This window comes from Microtus pennsylvanicus, chromosome 1 (assembly GCF_037038515.1).
Source record: "Microtus pennsylvanicus isolate mMicPen1 chromosome 1, mMicPen1.hap1, whole genome shotgun sequence".
Classification (NCBI taxonomy): Eukaryota; Metazoa; Chordata; class Mammalia; order Rodentia; family Cricetidae; genus Microtus; species Microtus pennsylvanicus.
The window spans coordinates 128,900,362-128,914,017 of NC_134579.1; the positions used below are offsets into that span (position 1 = coordinate 128,900,362).

General features: G+C 48.2%; 1 long non-coding RNA gene across 1 annotated transcript; it reads right to left on the minus strand.

The window, feature by feature from the left end:
* Window positions 1–837: 837 nt before the first annotated feature.
* Window positions 838–3,291, minus strand: LOC142841097 (uncharacterized). Its single transcript, XR_012909018.1, has 3 exons — window positions 3,126–3,291; window positions 2,706–2,847; window positions 838–1,542 (listed from the first exon to the last, which is right to left on the minus strand). It is a non-coding gene; the product is annotated as an uncharacterized LOC142841097 (long non-coding RNA).
* Window positions 3,292–13,656: the final 10,365 nt, after the last annotated feature.

The window sequence follows — 13,656 nt, forward strand, 5'->3', positions numbered from 1 at the left end:
GGTGGCACTGCCAGTTTGTGAGTTTAAGGCCATCCTGGGCTGCATAGTGAGATTCTGCCTCAGATAAACAAACAACAAAAGAAAATTCAAGCTAGTTGTAAAATTGGGCAAATAGGCACTTTTCAAAAGAAGTAGTGAAATATATATTATACATTTTTATTTATATATTTTCCTATATACATTAATACTAAGCATTTATAATCATATTGATTATATATATATAATTAATATATATTAATACTTAGTATGGTTAGCCATCAGGGGTATATAAATCAAAACTTCATTGACCTGTCCTTTCACCCCAGTTAGGATGTTTACTATTTAAGAAGTAAAAAACCCTGCTGTAAGGCTGTGGGTAAAAGGACCCACCCGCAATGTTGACAGGGCAAATGGACTAGACCAGCTATCCTATAACAGTGTGAGCAGGCCCTCAGCTGAATGGAAGATCCAACACTTGAGCCAGCTCCCCACCTCAGAGTCTCATTCGAAGAAAGTGATACCAGAAAGGTGCCACACACCATGGATGAGCTTGACCCCACGGTTCCAATAGCTAATTGATGCACAGGGTCCCAGATGCAGGGCGAGTTCTTCCTGACACCCACTGTGAGGTGCCCTCTCAGTCCTGCTGGAGGAATTCGGATCACCCACTGGGACTGGGACCCTAGAAGCGTGGTTCAAAGGCTGAGTCAGTTCTCATGTCAGAACCTGAAGTCTTGGGACAGGTACAAAACAAGGCCAGCCACTTCCTCTTGACCTGCTTGTTCCTGAGGCCTCCAGGATGTGACCTACCCAGACAGGGGCTGTGGGGAGAGGCAGGACTGTCGCTGGGTGTGGGAAACATTTCATAAGGTAAGATCATCGAGTTCTGGCTACCCCCAAGCTTAAGCCTCAGTCCTTGCCACTCTCTGCAGAGGCTCCTACTTGTGAAAGCCCACATCCTCCTTGTATATGCTCTGCCTCCATCCAAGCAGTGTCGCTCAGAACTGTGTTCAGAGAGCAAAAGAAGGGGGCTGGAGCAGAGCCAGTCTGCCAGTCTGCCTCAGCTTCCCAGAGCTGCTTTCTGGCTGCCCACCACTCCCCTCCTCAGGCCAGAATGTTCAGCCTTCCAGCATAGACACCACCTCCGCTCTGCAGCCTGGATAATGGGCATGTCTGTCTATGTTCCCCTGCGCTGGCTTCCCCATCTTTCCACAAAGTATCCCATTTGGTACCCTGTGAAGTGCTGAACAACCACAGATGATTCCTTTGAAAGCATCGGTACCTCCGCTAGCTTCTTGGGCATTGTGGGAAAATGTGGTGCTTTGAATGAGAATGGTCCCCATAGGCCTATATATTTGATTTGATTTGACTTGTTTTATTTTTAAAGACAGGGTTTCTCTGTGTAGCCTTGGCTGTGCTGGAATTCGCTCTGTAGACCAGGCTGGCCTCAGACTCAGAGATCCTCCTGCCTCTGCCTCTGGAGTGCTGGGATTGAAGGTGTGCACCACTGCTTCATAGCTCAGGGCTCATATATTCTGAATGCTTTAGTCACCAGAGTGGAACCTGTATGGGAAAGATTAAGAGGTGTGGCCTTGTTGGAGGAGATGTCACTGGGGGTGGGCTTTGAGGTTTCAAAAGCCCATGCCACCAGACCCAGCCCACCCCCTTTCTCACCCCAACCCTCCTGCCACCGAACTCTGAAACTATAAGGAAGCCTCCAATGAAATGTTTTTCTCTTATAAGTTGCCTTCGTATTGGTGTCTCCTCACAGCAACAGAAGAGTAACCAAGACAGCTCTCAAAGTGTGACCTCATCCCCACCTACTGGTCCTACCTCGGTCAACACCTGCAGTGGGCAATCTAGTCAGACACTCCTGCATCTCCCAGCTCCGCCCTTGTTTCTGCCTCTTCCCTTACCCTTCCAGCGACACCCTATCTGCGGATGCCCTGGGGGCCCAGAACCCTGTGGCTACCCCAGTACGTGGGGAAATATGCATAGGAGTAGGATCTGTACAGTGCAGTGCCCAAGGAGCTCCCTTTGAGCCGAGTGGGAGTCCTTCCAGCAAGAACGCAGGGGTGAACGTGGCTCAGGCTGTAGAGTCAGGTAGAGTCAGATCCTAGAGGAGAGGAATTCTGTACACAGACACTTCTCACATTCTCTCTCTCCTCCAGCTCCGCCCCACCAGTCTGTTTCCTTCCTGCTCTCAGACATATGACTCCCTTGGTTCATCATGGACTGGATGGATGGGTGCAAGGAGATCTTCAGTTGTGGAGGCTGAACTTAGGGCCTCGGGCATGCTAGTCAAGTGTTCTCTCACTAACCTCTCTGGAGGATTCTAGGCAGGTGTTCTGCCACTGACAGACACATGGACCCTGCCCATCGTTGGTGGACTCTAGGCAAGTGGTCTACGGCTAAGCCATGCCCCCAGATCCTTGCTATTAGATTCAAGGCAAGGTCCGTCACCAGTCCCTTGATAGTGGATCCAGTGCAAGCCGTACTGCAGAGTCATGCTGCCAAACCTTCGCTGCTGAACTCTCAGGTTCTCCTACTGAATGGCACCCTCAGTCACTCACTGAGTAGATTCTAGGCAGGACCTCTGTCAGAGCCCCCACCCCAACACACACACACACACACACACACACATACACACTCACACACAACCTCTCCAGGCAGCTCTTGCCCAGGAAAATAATGAAACCACCTGTGACCTCTAGGCTTCCTCTCACCCTTCTTTATCTTCAGGGTTAGGAAACCAAAGCCTAGGGACTCAACCCCCACCTGATGCTCAGGACAGGATAGACTGAAACCAGGGCTGCCTTCTGTCTTCCCAAGCCCCTCTTTTCTCCTGCTGTCTCCCAGTGCAGCCTCCTAGGCCAACATAAAGGCAGTATGAGGATGGATGTGAGGGATGGCAGGGGCGGACCACAGAGTCAGACAGTTCTGGGCAAAAACAAATGGAAATTTCAGTCACTGGAGCTCCGTGGAGATTCTGGAAGATGTCTGATTCCAGTGAGCAGGTCTTCCAGAGTCCCCTTCATGCACAAAGTGGCTTCAAGCTGGCAGGGAGTGAACCTGGCACCTGAACCAGTCATCCACCATGCAGGAGTCTGCCAAGGATGACATTCCCTCTGTATGGTCATGCTTACCGTAGCTCCCAGCTGTCCACAGTAATACCATGGAAACTTCATGAAGTTTGCAAATCATCAAAATCCTGAATACACCCAATGGCTGTTCCTGGGTTCCAAATAGCATCAAAGCCTTCTGGGGGTTCCCACTCCTATCCCCAAGGAGCAAAGCCTTTGACCTTTTTCAGCCCTGAGCCAATCATCCTCTTGCTGGCCTGTGGGAGTTCCTGGATGTCTTCTGGAGTCAGTCCAGTGAAAGAATGAGAAATAGAGCCTCATAGAAGAAGTGATCTTAGGGAAGGCAACTACGCAAGTGCCCTGTCCTATACGGCCTTGTCGTCCCAAGGGGCTGAAGGGCACAGGGTACAGGGTACACAGGAGGAACAAGTGTGAGGCCCCCTCTTACTCATTTCTACACTCTTAACTAGAAACATTCCCTGCCCACAGCCCCTGCCCAGTTGCTGGGAGTGAGAGTGTGCAACAGGGTGGAGGCTCCCGTGAACGTCAGTCCTCTTCAGAAGATCACTCCTTCCTCCCTGAGCCTTCCAGTTTGTCATGGATGACCTCACCCATGTCCTGGCTCTAGAAATAGCCTTCTAACTTAAGTCTTGACAACCAGAACAGTCCTCAGTCTGTAAGGGCCAACCTCACCTCTCCACCTGTGTCAGGGAGCCGTGGTCCTGAGGTCACGTCATCAGGTGTCACCGTGATTCTTGGGAGAGTCTCAGAAAACAAGTGAGGCCGGGCAGTGGTGGCGCACGCCTTTAACCCCAGCACTCGGGAGGCAAAGGCAGGCGGATCTCTGGGAGTTCGAGGCCAGCCTGGTCTACAAGAGCTAGTTCCGGGACAGGCTCCAAAGCTACAGAGAAACCCTGTCTTGAAAACACACACACAAAAAAAAGAAAACAAGTGAGTTAGGGTCTCAGGGTCTAGATTCACCTCTCTGTCTCTTTCTCTCTCACTCTGTTTCTCTCTCCCTCTTTCACTCACTGCACCCTCAGTCACATGGTATGGGTGTTTGTACCATTTGCTTGCCTGGCTCCCATGGAAGTCAGAAACAGATATTGAATCCCTGGAAACTGGATTGACAGCTGACTGTGAGCTACCATGTGGTTTCTGGGATTTGAACCTGAGACTTCTAGAAGATCATCTAGTGCTCTTAACCACTGAGCCATCTCTCCAGCCCTGTGCAGAGTTCCGTTGAGAAAGAAATCATCAACAATGAACAGCTCAAGGCAGAAAGACGGTAACAGGGTGTCCAAACCACAATGGACACAGAGAGCCCTTTATTCTAGTCACAAACAAGCCAGGCTGTTTGCCTCCTGAGCCAATTTCCATGAGTCACAGCCCAGGAAGAAACACAATTCAGATGCAAACTGACTAGGGCTATAAAGGCCTTCTAGCCCTCTTCAACATAGAAAAATATTGATGCAGGAAGACCCTTGGGCAGACCCACTGTGGCACAGCAGCCTGAGCCCTCCTGTCAGTCACAGAGCCTGAGCCCTCCTGTCAGTCAGTCTGGGCATACCTGTACTGTGTACACTGATTCCACAGAGGTGGAGCAGGAGGGAAATCTATGTCTCCAGAGAAGTCCTAGGAAGAACTAGCAGGAAGCCTGATACAGAACAGAAGATGGTCAGTCCATCCCACTGTTCCCCTTTCTCCCCACTTCCTCCATCTTTCCTTTTTCCTTCCTTAAAAGTTTGTTTCTTTCTTTTTTGGTGTTTCTAGGCATTGAGCCTAGGCCTGTGCCTATGCTAGAGCATAGAGCAGCTCTTTACCACTGAGTCATGCCCCAGCCTCCTTCATTTGTGCATGCCTGCAGAGAGAGAGAGAGAGAGAGAGAGAGAGAGAGAGAGAGAGAGAGAGAGAGACAGAGACAGAGACAGAGAGACAGAGAGACAGAGAGAGAGACAGAGAAAGAGAAAGAGAGAGAGGAGACTGGGTCGTACTCAATAGCCCAGGTTGGCCTGGTCCTCGGTGGGCTTGGAGTTGTTTTTTTGTTTCTGTTCTCTTGGCAGTGCTGGAGACAGAACCCAGAGTCTTAAACATGTAAGGCAAGTGAGCAAGGTACCACTCAGCTACATCCCAGCCTTCTTTCTACCTTATTTTAAGACATGGCTCAGTAAGTTCCCGGATAGCAATGAACTCACTCTGTAGTCCAGGCAAGCTTCAAACTTGTGATCTCTTGTCTCAGCCTCCTGAGGAACCGAGATTCCAAGTCTGAACAACTCCATTTAATTCCCCCCTCCCCCATTTTCTCTTTTAACTGCTATATAACATCCCTCTAGTGAAGCACATACATTTTCTTAATGATTTTTTTATTATTTTTAATTATGAGGTAAGGAGCATATACACATGAGTCAAGTTGCTTCAGAAGCCAGATGAGGACATCAGATCCCCTGAGTTGGAGTTCTGAGCTGCCTGACATGGGTGCTGGGAACTGAACCCAAGTCCTCTAGAGCTGTATATATTCTCTCTCTCTCTCTCTCTCTCTCTCTCTCTCTCTCTCTCTCTCTCTGGCTGACCTGGAACTCACTATGTAAACTAGGCTAGCCTTGAACTTACAAACATCCCCTTGCTTCTACCTCCCCAGTGTTGAGATTAAATGATTGAAACACCACACCTAGCTATAATATACACTCTTAGCTACTAAGCCCTAAACACAACTTTTTGTTTGTTTTGTTTTTGTTTCTTGAAGCAGGGTCTCATTCTATAGCCTTGGCTGGTCTGGATCTTACTCTGTAGACCAGGCTGGCCACAAACTCACAGAAATCCACCTGCCTCCCCCTCCTGAATGCTAGAATTAAAAGCATGCATACCACGAACCTGGAAATTGATTGGAAATCATGCAAGGGAGGCAAGGTAGCAAGCAGCAGGCATGGAGCAAGGGACAGGAAGCTGAGAGGTCACATCTTAACCACAAGCATGCAGCAGAGGGAGCAAACCGGAAGCAGGGTGAAGCTACTTACTCTCAAAACTGGCCCCCCAGTGACATACTGCCTCCAGCAAGGTTGCACACCTCCTAAACCTCCCCAGACAGCACCACCGCCTGGGGACCTTGTTCAGATGCCAAACCTACGGTGGGCGTTTATCATTCAACTGCCACACCACAGGATTGGAGTCCTTTGCCCAGTGACCATCCTGGTTGTATTTGGAACTCTGGCCTCGGACCTTGGGCTGTGTCAGTCTGCCTTCCTTCCTTCACTAGGAGGAACTGACTTCCCCATGGGTATCTGAGTCCAAGATTGTGCTGAGGCCAGAGGCCTGCCTCCAAAGGGACAATGAATGTTCAGAAGGCACTGAAGCCACAGGAAAGGGAAGCAGGTCACCCCCTGTCTTTTTCATCTTTTGTTTGTTCGTTCAACAAAAAAACGTGCTGGGTGCCTCCTAGAACTGGGGCTACAGCTGTGAAGGAAACAGGCAGATCTCTCTCCTGGAGCTCGCTGGGGCAGGCAGATAGACAGGAAACAAGTTAGAATCCTGTTACCAGAGGAATCCAGGGAATTTCACCCCCAAACAAGTGTGTACCCTGGGGATCAGTTTAAAGTAAAGGCCCCTGGTAAGCAGGAGATACTGTGGGAGGCTTCCGGGATGCTCCCTCAGCTGGGTAAAGGACTTTAGGTCACCCCCAGAGCTCCAGTGAATAAACACACATACACACACACACACACACACACACACACACATGCATACACACATACACACACACACACACACATACACACACACATACACACACACACATACACACACACACACATACACACACACACATGCATACACACATACACACACACACATACACACACACACACACACACACATGCACACGCACACGCACACGCACACGCACATGCACATGCCTGTATGCACACAGATAAGAGGAAGAGACAGCCTGGACCAATTGTCAGCTATGGTTCTCCCAAGGTTCATTTTCCAGAAAGTTGATCACTAACTGATGCTTGCTCTCATTTCCACTGCCTCCCAAGTTCACTTCCATCTCTGAGCCTCCATGAAGAAAGACACAGAGGAATCTGCCCTACACTGGCTTTAGGCAAGCATGCTTTGGTGACTGCCCCCATTGCCTGTGTCAGTCTCTTTCCAGATCATTCCAGCGAGCCCTGTTTCAGGGGCAGAAGTGTTCTGCTTTCGCCTTCCCTACAGTCCCGTATCTCCTGCATCTTCTCCAGTGTTAAGAAGATTTCCTGCAAAGAGGGGCCATGACATCTGTAAAGCGCATGCCCGAACATATGAATTCAGCCTTGCGGCTGTGCTGTATAGCTTGTTACCTTCAAGAGATTATCTTAATATTCTTCCCCTGGATACAAATCCTTTCATCTGGGGGAGGGGCAGTGTGCTTGCTAGTGTCTGTCGACTTGATATAGACTTGACTGGGGAACGGCCTCCATCAGATTGCCACGTCTGCGGGGACATTCTCTTAATTTATGATTGATGTGGGAGAGCCCAGCCCTCAGTGGGTAGTATCAGCTCTAGGCAGATATTTCAGGATTGGATGAGAAAGCAAGCTGAGTGAGCCATGGGGGGGAGGACATGTCGGAAGGTATCATCCATGCACACCCCCTGCATCAGCTATATGAGTTCCTACCTAACTTCTCCTCCTGATGGACTGTAAGTTCTGTATGGCAATAATCTTTCTCAGGTTGCCTCTGGTCATGGTGTTTATCATGGCAATCCGGAAGCTAACTGGGAGCAGGCAAGCACAGTACCACAGTACCACGTAGACGGATGCTAACTCCTATGGGAAAGCTACCAGACAGGGAGGGAGATACTGCAGCTATGGTCGGTTTCAGGTGGTGGAGCTGTCAGAGGAAAATAGGCAGGTTCTCAGAAAAGGAGTTGTCCTGGACCACCCTTCAGAGTGTGCTGTAGGAGACAGCTCCTACCCCAGAGGGACCGTGGCTGGGTCCTGAAGGAGAAAAACATCAGGAGAGATGCAGCTTCACATCGGAGACCTCATGATGGGGCCTCAGAGGAAATGCATCCGAAGAAAGCCAGCCTCCATATATAGCAAGACGGGAGGCTGAAGGCCTTGTCAGATACCCCAAATGAAAGAGGTTCTTACAGATTTTCAGGGAGGATGGGGACTTCCCTATCGTGTGACTTGGCCTGGCCTAGCCTTTGTGCTACAGGAGGCAGGTAAAAGCATCAGGTTATCTTGTGGTTGCAAGGAGGAGGGGCAGAGCTCGCTCACCACAGTCATTTACTGGAATTCCCCTGTCCTCTGCCTCACGAGCCACCCTCCCCTCCATGGAAGTTTGCCCAAAAAGTGCTCTCCAGGCCCCTTGTATTAGTCACTTTTCTGTTTGTCTGTTCATCACATGGTCCCCGTGGAGGTCGGAACCTTCAATTCCCAGCAGCAACACCGCCGCTCACAACTGCCTGTAAATCCAGTTCTGGGGACTCCTAGTCCTTACGATGGCTCATGTGCACGTGCCACCACCCCCCCCCCACACACACACACACTTAAAAAATATTTTGTTTCTATCCATCTTTTGAACTTGTAGGGGTTTTTGTTTTATTTTGTTTCTGTCTTTTTGGCTGCATGAGTGAGGAGGCTAATGGATATTTGTGTGCAAGCTTCTGTGTGGACATGTATTTTCAGTGATCTTGGGGACAGGCCTAAAAGTGGAGTTACTTGGCAAGTCTGGGTTTAAGGTTTTGTAACTGTCAAACTGCTTTTCCAAAGGGCTGGACCATTTGGCATTCCCTCCAGAACAGAAGGAAGGTTCTAATTCTTTCCAATCTCATTGATGCTTCTTTCGAGTTTTATTTTACCCATTCTTGTAGGGAAGAAATCAAATCTTCTCATGGTTTTGAAGATTTTTGTAATTACATGTTTGCACATGTGTCTGTATGTAAGTGTGTACATGTCTGTGTGTGTGTGTGCACATGTGAGTGCAGTGCCTACAGAGGCCAGAAGAGGGCGTTCGATCTCTTGAAATTGGAGTTAAAGTAGGTTGTGAGCCACCAGAATGTCCTCTGTGAAATCAACAAACACTCTTTAAAAAAAAACAATCCTTTTTTTTTATTTTACTTACCAATCCCAGTTTCCCCTTCCCTCCTGTCCTCCTGCTCCCCCAACCTTCTTTCCACCCCATCCCCTCATCCACTCCTCAGAGGCATCTGGGGAACCTGCATAAGACAGAACTAGACCCTCTGAATGTGGGTGACAGTTTTGTGGCTTGGACAGTCTATGATGCCGTTGGCAGTGGGATCAGGATTTATCCTTAGTGCATGAACTGGCTTTTTGGAGCCCAGTTCCTATGGATGGATACCGTGCTCAGCCTAGATACAGGGGGGGAGGACCTTGATCCTGCCTCAGTGTGATGTAGGAGCAAACACGCTTGACTGCTGAGCCACCTCTCTAGTCCCTCCTTGTTGGGGTGATGAATAGGGCAGAACTCACCTCACATGCTCACTGCCCACTTACTTTAAATAAAAGTATTTTATTTTATTATTTTGTATTATGAGTGTTTTACCTGCATGCTGTTTGTGCACCATGTGCATACAGTGCCCTTGGAGGATAGAAGAAGGTGTTGGATCCCCTGGGACTGGAGTTACAGATGGCAGTAAGCAGCCATGTGGGTGCTGGGAAAGGACCCAGGTTCTCTGGAAGAGCAGCCAGTATTCTTAACCACTGAGCCATCTCTCCAGCCTCCTTAATGCCCATTTTAAATGGCATTTTCTTTTTATTGGCATATGAGAATTCTTTATACATTCTGTATTTTAGTTCCTTATCAGAAGATTTATAATTTCTCCAATCCTGTGATTTACTTATTCACTTTATTGGTGGTCTTTGAAACACAAAAGTTTTCAATTTTTTTTTTTGAGACAGGGTTTCTCTGTGTAGCCCTAACTGCCCTGGAACTAACTCTGTAGACCAGGCTGGCCTTTAACTCAGAGATCTGCCTCTGCCTCCCAAGTACTGGGATTAAAGGTGTGCACCACCACCGCCCAGCAAGTTTTCAATTTTGATGCCCACTTATTTAAACTGGAGAAGTGGCTTGGTGGTTAGGAGCACTGGCTGCTCTTCCAGAGGTCCTGAGTTCAATTCCCAACAACCACATGGTGGCTCAAAACCATCTGTAATGAGATCTGGTGCCCTCAACCGGACCTGCAGGTGTACATGCAGGCAGAACACTGTATACATAATAAATAAATAAATAAATATTTAAAAAGAAAAAAGAATGTGATGCTAGAACCCGGTCTCTGCTCAGGCCATAGTGTCTGCAGCCGTCTCCCCATCCCCCTTTCACATGCAGAGACAAGGGTCTGTGAGTTCCTAGCTAACAGACTCCCCAGGGTCAGGATCTCTCACCTGAGCAGTAAATTTATATTGAAACAATATATACTGCTCTCCACAGTCTTTTCTACCGCCTGCCTGGAAATCGCAGAGCTTGTAGTAGGTTTTTATTGTGAAATCCCATCATCAGAGCTACTTCTCCCACTGCTATCACATGGACTCTGATACCCACACCATGTTGTGAGCATCTGTCTTCCCTGCTGGGGTCAGAGTCCCTGATTTTTATGTTTTTAAAATTTGTGTGTGTGTGTGTGTGTGTGTGTGTGTGTGTGTGTGTGTGTGGTGTGTGTGCACATGCACTCATGTATCACAGTGTGTGGAGAGGTCAGAGGACAATTTGCAGGAGCCAGTTCTTCAACCATGTGAGTTATAGGTATAAAACTCAGGTCACTAGGCTTAGCAGCAAGCACCTTTAGGCACTGAGCCATCTCAGTGGCTCACTATTCTTACTTTTTTTTAAAAAAAAAAATGCAGTTATGCTGGGTATGGTGGTCCACACTGTTAATCCCAGAATATAGGAGGCAGAAGCAGGAGGATTTCTGTGAGTTCAAGGCCATCTTGAATTGTATAGTAAGTTCCAAGCCAACCACGGTTGTTGACAGAGGTTTCTATCCCGCCTGGTCCCACAGCCATTCTGTCCCAAAGAAACACACAGAGGCCTACATTAATTATAAACTGGTTGACCTATTAGCTCAGACTTTTGTTTTTGTCTTTTGTTTTGTTTTCGAGACAGGGTTTCTCTGTGTAGCTTTGGTGCCTGTCCTGGAACTAGCTTTGGTAGACCAGGCTGGCCTTGAACTCACAGAGATGTTCCTGACTCTGTGTCCCAAGTGCTGGGATTAAGGGTGTGCACCACCACCGCCCGGCTAGCTCAGGCTTCTCATTAACTAATTCTTACATTTTAAATTAGCCCATAATTCTTGTCTATGTTAGTCACATGGCTTGGTACCTTTTATCAGCGAAGCATTCTCATTTTGCTTCCTCTGTGTCGACTGCAGACTGAGTCTTTTTTCTTCCCAGAATTCTCCTGTTCTCATCACCCCACCTATACTTCCTGCCTGGCTACTGGCCAACCAGCATTTTATTAAACCAGTACAACTTACAAAACTTTACAGGCTATAAGACCGTTGTCCCACACAGCACAGGGTTATATGGGACCCTGTCTCAGTCAATCACAGGTCTGGAGAAATGGTGCTGAGGTTAAAGCACACTGGCTGCTCTTCCAGAAGACCCAGGTTCAATTCCCAGCACGCCAGTGGCAGCTCAAACAGCGTTGTATCATATATCCCTGGTTTGCCTGAATTTGCTATGTAAACTAAGCTGGCCTCATTCAGAGATCTGCCTGCCTCTGCTTCCAGAGTGCTGAGCGAGATTCAAGGCATGTGCCACCACACCCAACAAAGCTAAATCTTTTATCTCTTTTAAGTAAAATTTAAGGGGGCCTGAGAGATGGCTCAGCAGTTAAAAGCTCTTGTTTTTGCAGAGGACCTCAGTTCAATTACCAGGACACACATAAAGTAACACCCAAAACTCCAGTTCCAGAATGAACAAGGCACAGATACACGTGTGAGGACAACACTCGTGCACATAGAAAGTGAAGTCTTAGAAAATAGTAAAAAAAAATTTAAATCCAAAATAATAAGAGGGGAGTAGCCAGAGCTAACCTCCAGCCCGTGATTCACCTAGCCAAGCAAGAACCCAGCCTTCTGAGCCTCCATTTATCATGCCGGCCTCAGAAGTCTCTTCTGGCTATTGAAGCCACTTATCTCCTCCCAGCAAACTGGAGACACCAGACAGACCCAGGATAAGATGAATTCTGACATTTTTTTAATTGCCATATGTTGATTGCTTAGAATAGAGAAACATCCAGTTTTGCATGCAGAAAAAAAATCGCTTGCAGGAGACTCAGACAGTGTTCTGCTCTAGGCTTATTAAAACCTCAGAAAGTCCTCAAGTCCTCTGCACCCCAGCTCATAAACCAGACTCCACTGTGGTGACATCCTGGGTTTTGAACGGTGACCACGAGAGGGCGCCCCGCGACCTGAGCTGCAGAAGTTGTGCGGCTCACCGCTAGATGGCGCCTCATAATCTCCGCTGAGTAGTAGCAGCCAGCTCTAAGCCTCCCTGCCTGCCTCCTCTCCTGGCCATGGGGTCTTGGTCCTGCATCCTTGGCCATAGGACCTCTGCCCTGCATCTTTAACCATAGGAACGTTGTCCTGCATCCTTAGCCATAGTGCCTTCGCCCTGCATTGCTCCCCGGGCGCTTCCTTCCAGACTCTGGCTGCATCTCCAAACACAGAATCAAAGTCAAGTCTAGCTGAAAATACACCATCTGCCTGTGAATAAAATCTCTCTGGCGCTGTCACGTCAGCACCCGATGCAGGTTAATAACCAGCCTCTGAGCAGATGGCCGCTTTTTATAATTACCGGGTTCCTGCCTCGGCTTGCTCCCCTTTGCCTCCTCCCCAGCGGGAGCAGGTGGGTGTCACACCCCCACGTGTGCCCTGCCACCTGCTGCCACCAGCTACCAGTGGTGACACAGCCCTGCAGGGAGCCCCTTCCCCCCAGGGAGGCCTGGACCCAGATTAAACAAATAGTCGGTTTGCCGGAGAAGATGCAACAAGACCTGCACGCCAAACCCTGGGAGGATAAATTAATGAGAAATTTTGATTGAACAACACATACTTTGAAATCTAGTCATTTCGCTCTGGAAAAATCTGTCATAACCCAAAGACTATCAAAATGCAAATTACAGAGATAGTAACATAAGCATATTCACTGCAGCGCTCTGATGTAAGAAGATAAGAACTTGCCTACTAAGAACTATACCATGCTATGCTATAAAAGATACCGTATAACCACTGCCAGTGTTTCCAAGGAGTTTGAAATTACCTTAAAAATATGAAATTGGGGAGAAATGGCTCAGTAGTGAGAGCCCTCGGTGCTCTTCCAAAGGACCCAGCTTCAGTTTCCGGCACCCATCTGGTGGTTCACAGCTGTCCATAATTCAAGTACCAGGAAATCTGATGCCCTCTTCTGGCATATGTCGACATCAGGCATGCCTGTAGCATGCAATCATACATGTAGGCAAAAAACCCATACACGTACAAATGAATATATACATTTTTAAAAGGAATATGAAGTTAGTGGTGCATGCCACTGAGGCAGAAGTAATACACTTTTCTAGATTTTTCTAAGTTTTCAGCAAAAATCATTGACAAATAA